The sequence below is a fragment of the Synchiropus splendidus genome, chromosome 12 (genome assembly GCF_027744825.2).
Source record: "Synchiropus splendidus isolate RoL2022-P1 chromosome 12, RoL_Sspl_1.0, whole genome shotgun sequence".
NCBI lineage: Eukaryota > Metazoa > Chordata > Actinopteri > Syngnathiformes > Callionymidae > Synchiropus > Synchiropus splendidus.
In genome coordinates, this window is record NC_071345.1 from 5,057,503 (window position 1) to 5,070,131 (window position 12,629).

General features: G+C 43.3%; 1 protein-coding gene across 1 annotated transcript in view; it reads left to right on the forward strand.

The window, feature by feature from the left end:
- The first annotated feature begins 5,111 nt into the window (after positions 1-5,111).
- ches1 (checkpoint suppressor 1) overlaps positions 5,112-12,629 on the forward strand; it is a 65,677-nt gene continuing 58,159 nt past the window's right edge. Inside the window, exon 1 of the mRNA XM_053880262.1 lies at positions 5,112-5,444. The gene's annotated coding sequence lies outside the window, so the exon portion shown is untranslated. The remainder of the gene's footprint in view (positions 5,445-12,629) is intronic.

Consider the following 12,629-nt stretch of genomic DNA (forward strand, 5'->3'; position numbering starts at 1 on the left):
TATCAAATTTCATATTTTTTACTTTTGTTTATTACTTTACTAAGAGCGTGAAACTGTGTTGTTAGTGGAGGATGAAAGACTTATTTTTCGCTGTAGTGATGGGTCGATGAGGCTTCGTGAAACAGTATCCTCCTTTTCAGAGCTCAGTGGGTGGCGCTCTCGGTTTAAATATGAATTGAGGTCCCATTGATTTAGTCATTTGAAGACAAATATTTTAGAGCTGAGAGCGCCATCTACTGGGCTCTGAAAGTGAGGACAACGTTTCATGAAGCCTCACCAGTCCATCACGCTTTTGCCGGCATTTTTCTCTTTGCGAAATAACTCAAAAGGTTATGAATCGAGTTTGATGCATTTGTATGGGAAAAAAAACGGAATTTAACTAAAGGAATTCAGGATCCTTTTGAAGGATTCATCAGGTTTCAGAGTGAAAAAAGTCAGGCTGAATTTGAACGAGGAAACGTTTTGTTCGTGATGGAGATAGCGTGAATTCCTGGCAGGACTAGATCGCCAGTGGTGTGGTGCACTGAGCCTGCTGAGAGTCACTATCCCCAGAACCATAGCCCATGGTAGGGGGCGATGTTAAAAGAAACTGGGCTTCCTAATCTGTGTCTCCAGAGAAGTGAAGCTTGATCCCAACAGGAGTCTACTTGTCTGGCCTTTAGCGTGTTGAGGGTGTCTCCACCAGCAGTAAGATTTATAATGTCGCACACGTGTGAGTGTGGATTCTGTCACCCAATGGGCTTCACTCCCATTCCAAAATAAACGGTTCCCAGTGAGGATTGATATCGATCCAAGCGTTGGAGCGGAGAGAGTCTCTGCTTCCTTTCTTCGTCTGCTGGGTTTGTCCTGTGAGGATTGTTTTGCGTCTACAAGTGCGAGGGATGATATGGAAACACGGTCCACTAAAGTGTTGCGATAAAAAAAAAAAAAAAAAGAATGCTGCGAGATGTCCCCCAGAAACGTGAGACAAGTGTGCGAGGGAAGAGTTGGAGGGATTCTACCGAGCGTCTTTTACACCTCTCGTTTATTTCCCCCTCTGAAGCGAGTGGAAATCTTTGGCTTGTCAGACTTGAGGGGGTGATAAAGAAAAGTGACAGTGAGAAGTGGGGAAACACACATGGAGAGTCAGGAAAGGAAGAAGTAAAGAGGCTGTGTGACTGACAGCAGATCTGCCTGCCCATTTCCTGTCACCCTCATGATTGCTGACCCACACTTTTGCTGAGTTCTCTCTCTTGTAGACAGAGTGAGAAAGCAGTCTTTTTTTTTTAAGATAGAAGGATCACGGACAGACAGGAAATCCTGTTTGGATTTCAGTCTCTGTATAGAGAAGGTAAGCTAAAGGTTACAGTGGCTAGATACATATTGTGTTTTCCTACTTCTTAGACAACAATATAAAGCTTGAAAATAGCAATGTTTTGTCATATATAATGGCCGTAAAATACACTGGCCCCAAACTCTCTGACAACTTGACTTCTGCTCAATTAAAATGATAGATAAGGTCATTAACTTAGGAGAAATAAAATTAAAAAGCAATGAACGACAAACAGAATAGAAATATATTTGTGCAGTTTTCTCCTCAACATTTGTTAGTTTTTTACTAAGTTGGTTTCAAACTACTTTTAATTAAATTACACCAACTTAATTTTAAGAATTCAGAATATGAAGGATATTCCAAAAGATTATTATGTCTGTGTTTGTCGATTTAAAAAAATATGTAAGATATGGTAATATTTTTAGGGTAAAACCATAACTAACAAAAATAGTGAACTCAACTGAACTTTTTTCTTTAACCTAACAGCTATAGCTCGGAGAGAAAGTGCATTTAAAACCCTTTTTTGTGTGCATTTGATCGTGTTGTTTTTGGAGTAAATTGGTAATTGTATATTGTGGACATATTTAAGGTCTTGTGGGCCGCATGGAATGGCTTAGCAGTCCGGTTCTGGCCCCCGAGCCTTGAGTTTGACACAATGTTTTATTGATTGCTGCAGAAATAAAACAAGGGTAACGGTTACTACTGGTACCCTGTGTAGATATTCAGCTGTGAGTACCTGAGTGTCCTAGGATGTAGGACACTTGTTTTAGATGGAAAATCAGACGCTCAGGGCAAAGCTTTTTTTAAGGAATTTCTCCAAAATCTCACTCTCATGCAATATTATTTTTTTAAAGGTTTCAGAATTATTCAGACTTATTTATTTATTTAGTTATTATTCATAATGTTATGTTATATTTTGAGGAACAGACAGAAATTCTTAATGGTCCCGATAATTCAAATAATAATAAATTAAAAAGAAATTAAAACAGTAGCCCTTGTTTTACTGAAAATGTATTAAACCAAATCTATAAAACAGAGAAGTGCGCCAAACCAAATTTTGCTTGTGCCGTCGCAACCTGACTAATTACTGATTTTTAATGGTTAATAAGCATGTAATAATGATAATGAAAAATGGGCTCTCCAATCTGAAGTGTTGCCAAGGTTTGGGTATGACATAACCGCCTGGACTCCAGATGCTTCCTGCGACATATCTGACGTACATCAGCCAGGTAGGTTCCTATCGATGGAACTGCGACTTATTTCTTGCACTTGCTTTTCAGGCAGAATTCCCAAAACTGTGTATGGAAAATGAGTTGACCAAATGTCCCTGACACGTGACTGGAAATGTCCTACAAAAATGTCGACTGCAACTTCTTCGGCCTCCAAGTTTATGCCCATAAAACGTTTAAATGCTCGACTCAAACTGCTTCACCTCACTTGCAGCTGCTTCGCTTTGTCATCTGTTTTGTGACCTGCATTCGCAGACAGTGTTGCAGATGTGAAACTTGGAAGTGGCGTCTTTCACAAGAATCATTCTCCTGTCAGTCACTGTCCTCCTCGCTTCAAACTCCTCTGACCTGCTCTCCCTTTTATTTACCATCCTCTCTCATCTCTTATCTTCCAGCGTCTGGGAAGCTCCGGGATAAAATCTTCCTCCATATCAAACTTTGGAAGGCATTTTAAAGATCCCCACTGTCACTTCAGCTTAATGCATCTCCCCTCAGCTCACTCATGCCAACACACACACACACTACACCACAAATAATAGGGCCCTGGAAGAAGCAGTCCGAGGACTCGTAAACACACTTCATTCCCGCCGCATCTCTCTTTGATCTTTATCAAACAAAACAGTTTCCGCGGAGTTTCTTGCGCCTCCATCTCTCAACTTGAACATGCTGCTGTGCACTTTTTTACCGCCTCAACTCCTCCACCGAGGAATAAAACGGGAGCACATTTGGAATTCCTGACTGGAGGCTTTCAGTCGTCCGATCGCTGCCACGTCTGTCAGATCCATTATTTCAGAAGCGCGCAACTAAGTTCTGCTTCACGGTTTCCTCAGGCAAGATGTTTACATCACGCACGCATATCTAATGAAATGTGTGGATTTCAGCAGCCTGCAAAGGCACTGGACTTTAACTGTGGTTCTGAAGGGCTCGAATGGATCAGCAAGAGCTTGACTTTTTAAAACCCCTGTCAGGTCAGGCTTCTCACTGACCAACTTCCTGTCTTGAAAGGAAAAAAAAAACACGTCCTTCAGTCTCATGGTCCATAATGATCTCCGTCTCTTATAGGACGGCCGTTGCCAGGGCAACCTGATGACGCTCTGAGAAAGGAGCGGAGGGAGGGAGCCAGAGGAGAAGCAGGGTAGCTGCATAAAGATTGCGTATGCTTAAAATGATGCCTCACTCTGTCGGTTTTAAATAAACGCAAGGACTAATAAAGTACGTCTGGTGACACTTATAATTCAGAAGATTTAGCGTTCACAATGAAGAAAATGATGCAATGCTAAAATAGTTTGCATTGTTTGCAATATAACAATAAAAAGGCTTTAACTTAACCAGTAACCAGCTCCATCCTCCATGTACAGTGGCACCCTGATTCTTGCTTCTTTCCCCGCTTCGCCCTGCTGTTGCCATAGCGACTGCAGTACAGACTCAAGGCAACTTGCTGACAAAAAAAAAAACACTGCTTCAATTAAGCTGTGTAAATTGACATGTTTGTCTGGCTGTTGACAATACATTTGTTAAAACCAACCATCTTTGGTGTTGGTAATCCTCCAAACAAACCAAGTCGAACCATTGGTATTAATGGTTTTTCGAAGAGAAGACGAAATCCTACATAATGTGGCGGATTGTGAACCGAAGCCAAGAGGGAATATCACGAGAATCTGAGCAGAAAAACCAAGTAAAGGTCACAGGCCGCGGTAAACAGAAGTCAGCAAGGGTCTTAATATGATTATCCCCAGTTGTCTGCACACAATTCGGGTTTAGATAATGACTAATAATTGTGAGTCAGACTATTTGGGAAATCTAGCGATCAACATACGGGATGACATTTGGGACACATTAAAACGTTCACGCTCAGCTTTGATATGATCTAAATCATAAAATAGATGCAGACCATTTTTAATATCATGTCAATAATAAAAAGATACTTGCAGAATTATTAATAGATTTTTACTTTTAATCTCAGTTAGAAAGATTACTCTCAAATTAGTCACGCTCAATATGATCTTAAAGGAATGAATGACCAGAATGAGCAATTCATTTTGACAAACTAGACTGTTGTATTTAGTATCAATACTCCTTGATGGAAAATGACTAAGGAAAAATAAATAATTCACAAGCATGTATTTGTGTGATGGCATGCAACATACATTCAGACACGTTAACAGGTAGAATATGACATGCTCATGATAAAAAACATGATCACAAAGAAAAGCATATAAAAGAAAAAAAACTGTTAAACATGATCAGATACAGAGTTTGACATGGGGAAAGAAGTGAAAGTATGAAACATTTCCAGGAAACGAATGGTATTTCAACAACAGACAATAACAATGAAACGTTTATTATTTACCTAAAAACCCAACAACCTGTTTAAGAGGCCGATTCGGATCCAGTCGCGCTCACGTGTCAATTTAACTGGAAAAGAAACGTCTCTTCAAAACCATAGACGATCTTTGACGTCACCTTCCGTACACAATCGCAGCCGTTCACTGAAAAGGGCCGGCGCTAAGACCCGGGGCGGGCACAGGGGGAAGTCCTCCGCTGCTGGCGGGGCAAGGCGGAGAAACCAACACACGCACACACACGCTCACTGAGCTTCTCTCCGGTGGAGGAGAAGAGGGAGAGAGAGAGCGAGAGAGAGAGGGAGCTCAGATGAACACTGAAGTGAGAGAGAGAGCGCGCGCGACTATAGGAACGCAGCGGCCCGTGTGTGTGTGTGCGTGTGTGTGTGTGCAGGTACGTACGCTCGGTGGCTAGAAACGACTGGCGGGGCGGATATGGAGGGTCGCGGGAGAAACGCTGGGAACTGACCAAGGAGCCGAGAAGAAGGACGGACGCGGAAGGAAGGAAAGGAGGCGAGAAAAGTCTGCGAGTGGAGAAGGGAACATAAGGAGGATTCTAAGGTGACTTGCCGCGCGCGTGTATAGGTGCTGACATGTGCTGCAGGGAGCTGCCTCTCAGCGGATGGTCAGCCGCTCTGCATGTGAACTATTCCAGAGTTTGGGGATTGTTTTCCTCCAGCCAGCGGTGTGTGACCAATGAGAAACTGGAGTGAAGGGATCAAAAGGAGAGCTTTACTTTTTAGGGAACAGCATGATCCCAGTCCAGCACTTCTCAAGTAAGTTAGTGGAGGGAGCTGCACAGCACCCCATTTACAGAGGGCAGTTTTGACCCCCTCTGTTCCCTCTCACTTGTGTGTGTCTGTGTGTGTGTGTGTGTGTGTGTGTGTGTGTGTGTGTGTGTGAGCAGAGTTGACAGTGCAGCACTCACACACACACACACACACACACACACGCTCAGTGTGTTGGTTTGAGGTTCCAAAAACACTTGGTGTTTTCCCCTCGAATCTTGGTGCTCACTGGATGTGGTTTGATAAGTAGTAGTTTGTGTGTGTGCGCGCGCCCCATAGACGGCAAACAGGTTGAGGAGGCAGATCTGATCAGACGCACAGCAACAGAGGAAAAAGCGTGGCACAGGCTGAGCAGCAGCACATTGGATTACACACAGACGAATACACACACTGGCACCCCCACACACACACACACACACACACACACATGTTGGCTGGCCAGCAGAACAGCTGGGAGAAATGAGTGTGTCAGTTCCTGAGAGCGTTTCAATTATTGCATGTGTCTGCCTTTGCACGTGCAGGACTGTTGGCTTTGCATTATTTTCCTCTTGCCACCGAGTGCGTCTCTGTAAATATGCATGTGCTGGGAAATAGAATCTTCTCATCAGACAGACAACGTGCGTTGTGTGTCTACCTCCGGTTCCCCCCGGTCTGGAGACTGGGACGTGAAGATGCTGATTTCGTTGGATGGAAAGAGAAGCGCGGGGGGGGAATAATAGGGGGAAAAAAAGGAGATATCAGATGAGCAAGAATGAGCCAGATGAGAAGATTAATCCGGCAGTGAGAGATGAAACAGAGGAAGGGATGATGGAGAATTAGGACAGGAGGAGGAGGAGAGATGGAAAGAAAGTGGCGGAGACTGAGTGAAGGAGACAGGGGCTGACATGCTCTCTCCAGGAGTGCTCAGAGTGCTCTCATTCATAATTCACCTCCAAGGCAAACGTTCATTCACATATTGACCCCCCATGGCTGCGCTCAATGGAGTTCTCGCCCCTGCACCTCTTCTTGTCCCTCATTGGACACCCTGCTGCGTGGTGTTCACTTAGCCCTAGACCACCCCCCCCCCCAAAAAAAAAAAAAAAAAAAGCATCCTTTGCCTGGCTCGCCTCAGTTTATTTGGGAACTCCAATGAGAAAGTGAATTGAGTAAATTGAATATTGAATTCAGACTCCACCCTAGACACTAGAGATAATTGGTATGGATGGCTCAGTGGGTTGGTGCGCTCTGGCTACAACTGTTGTTCGTCTGATTCCCCCGTCGCAGCTAAAACAGCTCATAATGGATCTATAATTCATGTGTGAATGAAATGAATCGTCTGCGTGTTCGGATAAAGGCGTCAGGCGCTTTTATTTTCGGTTGCCAGGGTACGCCTTACTCAGCATTAACAGTGCAAAACGCCGCGATCTGTGACTCTGTGTGATGAGGTACAGACGAATAAAGTGTGGTGAATGAAGTGAAGAAAAACTTGTATTTCTGATGCTCCTGAAACATTCAGTTGGCGACACGTCATAGATGACGCCATGCCCTTTTATGGTCGTCCGCCAGATTCCGTCTTAATTCAGTTCTTTCTGCGACAGACAATTGAGGGCGGTGAGTTGAAATTAAACAGATAAGTTCGGTGGGACGTGTACGGAAGTTCAAATTGTCTTTCACACGACAGGGTAATGTGGATGATTCAGTAGCTTACATAGTTCCTTTTCATTTTTCCCTTAAGGTTTTAACTTCCATTTATTGAGTGATGTGTTAGTCACACAGTAAAAGGTCACATGAGGTTAGCCCTGTTTAACCTGTGGGTTGTTGGAGTATTCAGGGGTGTTGTTTCAGAGTGAGGGAGTCTGGCAGGTTCTGCAGACTCTGTATCTGAGCTGAACCAAACGGCAAAGCTCTTGGTTTAGTGGTCCATCGTGTTACCCTTTACCTTTTGATTTTGAGACAGAGTTTTTTTTTTTTAGACAATTTTGCTTTTGGTGAGTTTATATAGCGCGGCGACTGCCGATCGCCAAAGGCGTGAGCCCTCTAGTGGTCTTGTCAAATATCCCACCAATAGCAGCACTCTTCCATGCCACATAAACCAATCAAATCCTGTGACTTGCGAGATATGGATTTCACGATTTTGAATTTCGATCTGAGCAAAATTAGAGGGGGAAAACTTGTTGAGATAGGGTGTGGAGCTCAGTCATCCAGGAGGGACTCTAAGTAGAAAGACCTGTCCTCCACATGAAGTGAGAAGTCTTCAGGATGGTAAGGTATTCCGGGCATGTCCTGGTGGGAGGAGGCCGCAGGCTGGACTCTAGGCACCACATAGACTTTGTTGCTCTGTAAACTCAGTATTCCCACAGAGGAGCTGGATCAAGCTTCTGGGAAGAGGGAAGTCTCTTGCTCTGACTGCTGGATCAGCAGTGGAAAATGGATGGATGGATATTGCTGGACAAAACTGTAGAATTAGAGTGATAAATTAAGATGACTCCTGCCTCTAAAAACAAGACGTATGGTGATGCATGACCTAAGCCTGACTACTGTATGAGAGGATGAATGAATGCATCCAAATATTGGGAGAAAGCTCCACCAAAACTGAAGACAGTGACTGTCATCGACACATTTTTTGTTAGTTGAAAAACATGCTTACGAAGACACAAAAAAGAGGCTATGAATGAAGAAAATTGCTTTGTCATTTGGACCATGTGGTCCTGGGTATTGTGCTTGTAAACACTGGGTTAGAGAGGAGAGTCTAAGGGTGAAATATGAATGTTAGCAGCTCAAGATTGTTTGGTATGTGTGCAGATTACACCCATAATTTATGTTCTTCACCGAACGTAGCAGTGAGGTCATGGTGATGCAGTGCAGCTCTGATACTGGACACCATCCTGGAAAATCATCAGTGACCTCACACAGCCCATGAAAGCCAGGAGCATTGATTCAGCAACATCATTTCTCAGTGACACAAGAAACCGGTGTACTGTTGCTCAATGAGTGGCGCACGAAGCCTTCATTAATTCTCCTCATTACGAAAACTTGTTTGACAGATGGTTGTACCTCTCTTTGAGTGAAGCGCCTCTGGCTTATGAAAAGGAAACATTCAGAACTAGCTGGAAATTTAACAAAAACCTGATTGTCTTAGTCATTTGCAATTGAACTTGTTTGAACACGCAACTGTTTTTTTCCCAGTCAAAACAATATATTTCGTGAGATAGTGCTCATTTAATTTGGCTATTGTTTCATAGAGATTGTGGCTGTATTCGATGCCTATGTTTTGTGATGTGCTGATGTCTCCTTCCATGTTCCTCGAGCGCTACAGTTGAAGGATGCCTGCGTGCACTTGCGGAGACGCATTGAAAGCCACTTCTCTCTAAGTACATTAGATCATGAATCCTCTGCTGCCACTTTGATTCCCACTGGATCTGAGCTTACTAAGTATAGTCAAACTAATTAAAGAAATTCTTCACACTCATTTGTGGGGAAAAAAAATCAAAGTGTATGAAGTTATTAAACAATATTTAATGAGTCAGTGAAGACTTGACGAAAATGGCTTGGTTGTTAGAAGGAAACTTTCATCTCCTTTTGCCAAAGGAGTTTTAATATTGTTCAGAATACTTCAGTTAGGATGCGAGTTTCAGGGATAGTCTGGATGTTAAAGCCTAGAGAGGCCAGTCCTTTTTTTCTACTGAGAAATAAGCACTGTAATAATTCAAATACATTTCGTTATGACAATCTGAAGTTTGTAATAGGTGAGAATGAACCTAAAAAAGTAAGAAAAATAAGTGTGGTGTAGCTCATAACAGAGAATAATTTCGAAAATTAAATTAAAATAATTTGCATGGGAAAATCCTGTAAATAAAAATTCTAAGGCGAGGAAACACATTCCAAAAATGAAAACATAAATAAAAGCAAAATATGATGGCGATGCCAAAGTACAACGTATTTTGTTGACTTTAAACTTGGACCTCTTGTGGACTCGCTGCAGTCATTACTTTTTGGCTGCTCTGTGTCATGCGTCTTCTATCAGAGAAAAAAAAACTGGGTTGGAGAGTGAGAGGGGTTTGGGTCCATAATGATGGAATCTGTCATAGGTAGACCTCGGGAAGGAACATGGTGGATCTTTATGAGAGTTCCTGTAACCTAGCAACAATAGAGATGAGGGAAGTGCTGTTTTGTGGGATTTGCCTGTGGAGTAACTGCTATCTGTCAAGGATGAAGCTTTTCAAGTTATTTTGTTGACAAAAAAAAAACCGCCCTGCTGGAACTGTCAATAAGAACACATGGTAAATAACACGCTGTACACAAATATTATAAAAGTACACATGTAAAGTTTGAGTAAGGACATATGAAGGTGTCAACGTTTGTATTTTCTGAAAGATAAAAACACTGTTGGATTCAAACTTCAGCCATTTTAGATCCTTTGCTGAGCAGTGAAATCATAGCAATGTATGTCGCAAAATAACGATTGCGATATGAGACATGGTCAATAGAGGCTTCGCTACCTGGCATTTGTCTCTGCTTTGGTAAGAATGGCTGGAATGGAGGGAGGCACGCAGCCTTGTACCTCTGCTGTGTGATGCCATTTAACAGCCATACGTCTGTATCAGGGGTCTGTTCGGTTAGCCACATGAATACTGGTATGGTGCTCTATGTGGCGGCTTGGTCTCACCGTGCTCGTACATCCCCGTTCCCCATGACGATGGAGGGAAGAGCTGGGCCATGGAATGCTCACAGCTGATCCCTGGTGTGCACAGTGGGAATGTTGCTAGACAGCATTGGAGTTGACACTCAAATTTAATTGTCTGTTTCGCGTACTTTTGGAATCTCTTTTTTGCATCTGACACAGTTGTGTCACGTTCCGTGTCATCTTCAACTTCTCACATAGAATCGAAACAAACAAAATGGCTTCAAATATCAGAACGGCACTGCTTGAAATAAGATAGAGCTCTGTTTTTGGAACATTTAAAAAACATTTTGAAAAGTGAAATTTCAAAATAAAACTACAGTCAGAGACTTTGAATGGCTCTGAGCTTTGAAACATAAACAATGTGCCATGGCGCTAACTCTTCACTTTAAACCTGCCATTGCAAATCTCACGTATTTGACTGAACTGATGACGCGTGTTGGCTCCCGCTTGTGTGTTTGCAAATGGATGGTAGGGGAAGGTACCTCCTTCCTCGCTTCTGATTGGCTAAAATGCCTCTGCTCCCCGAACTCTAACCTAAGCCAATTTCAAATTGAGTCATTTTCCTGAAGAATTGACAACTTATCTGTAAACATATGCCTCTGCTCGGCTACTTACCTCAGTTGTTCACCTCCGTTTGGAATGATGGCTCCCCTGTTTACCTCGGAGGTTTAGCCTGCTCTGAACGGTTTTGTGGCCAGATGAAATGGCCAATTCTAGCCAAACAGAGGGTGAGGAAGTTGCTACTACGCTACCATTCTAGGATTCACAAATTCGCCTCCCACATCCAGACATCAAACCACTTCTGGTGTGAGTCACTGCATGGTACGACCGAGCTGTCATAAAACGCAACTGTTTTTGGTGTGAGTCCGAGGTTAGACTGTGTTTCTACCAGTGGAATCTTATTATTTCCCTTTTAGGTGTAGACAAACTCCCTGGTCTCTTGTATGTTATTAATGCTGCTTCGCCATTGTTGGAAATACACCTCCCGCGTACCTCCGCGTGTCCGTGTCTCGTGAGAATGACTACCGAGAAACCAACAAGTTACATCCAAGAAATGTATTCCCTGACAGAGGAGTCTAATACATACGCAGAATTCTGGGTCAGAAGCTATGCCTGACTTAGCCTTAGCAGTAGTCCGGTAGAGCGACAAAAAAACTATCTGAGGTCTTGACCCTTTACACAAAAGTTTCTCTACGTGGACGCCGTCCTCGTCCAATTGGTCCTCAGTCGTTGACGCCAGTCCCGGTCGCTGGCTCCCTCGTCACCATGGCAACGATCACAAGTCATGCTCCCCTCCTCCGGACCCAGGTGGCTCTTATCAGGACCAGCTCCTTCCAGCTCTGGAGAAGATGGTACCTTCCAGCCTCCTCCGTCTGACCTTGGACCCTCTAATGAGTGACAGTGTCTGTTCTGCCAGTGTGGTTCACTCCCTCCATTGTAGTCCACCTGCAACTTCAATGTCTCGCACACATTCCCTTTCAACTTTTGAACAACTTTTTTATTAGTAGCAAAAAAAAAAAATTGTATAATAAGTACACGATTCCCATTGAGTTAGTTTTTAGAATTTTCAGATAGCCTGACAAAAATGTGATGACTCTGCATTTTTTTTTGAAAGAAGATGACTCCAGAAGACAGCGAGTAGACTGCTGCGTGACTCCTGTTTCAGATATCTTTGTTTCTCGGAGCGTTCCCACCTATGAGTCTGTTGCAGGAAACAAAGTCAGACTCCTCTAATGCTATCTGAACAAACTGTCTAAAGCCGTGGTGTTCATGATGCAACAGATTGTGCGCCACAGTTGGTGAAGCTCTTTTTGCTTTTTAAAAGAGTTGATTTAGCGTACATTGAACAGTCAATATACGTTGTTTTCATGTGCATGCTCATGTGTTGAAAAACAAGCAGCGGAGAGGAAGGATGCCGGTCTTTGTCCCTGAGGTTATAATGGTCTTCAATAGGCCTCCTGCAGATTTGAAATAGACTCTTTGTCCACAGCACTGAGCACCTCTTCTCAATTAGCCTCGATCCACTGATGCTCGCTGAGCTATTGCTGGTGGCGTCCTCACAACGCGCACATCAATACACAAACAGGGCAGAGCGCAGGAGGACGTCAGCGGCTACGAAAATAGAGCTTATAAATAGGGAAAAAGTTTTTCATGTTTACAAGAGCTGATGTCATGTTTGGTTTAAATCCGTGGTTGATGAATAAGAGGGCAGCTGTGGCGAGTATCAGCTCGCTCAGCCTTGGCGCTCTTATCAGGTGCTTTTTCAAGGAGCCGCTGAGTTCAAGGAGTTGATGT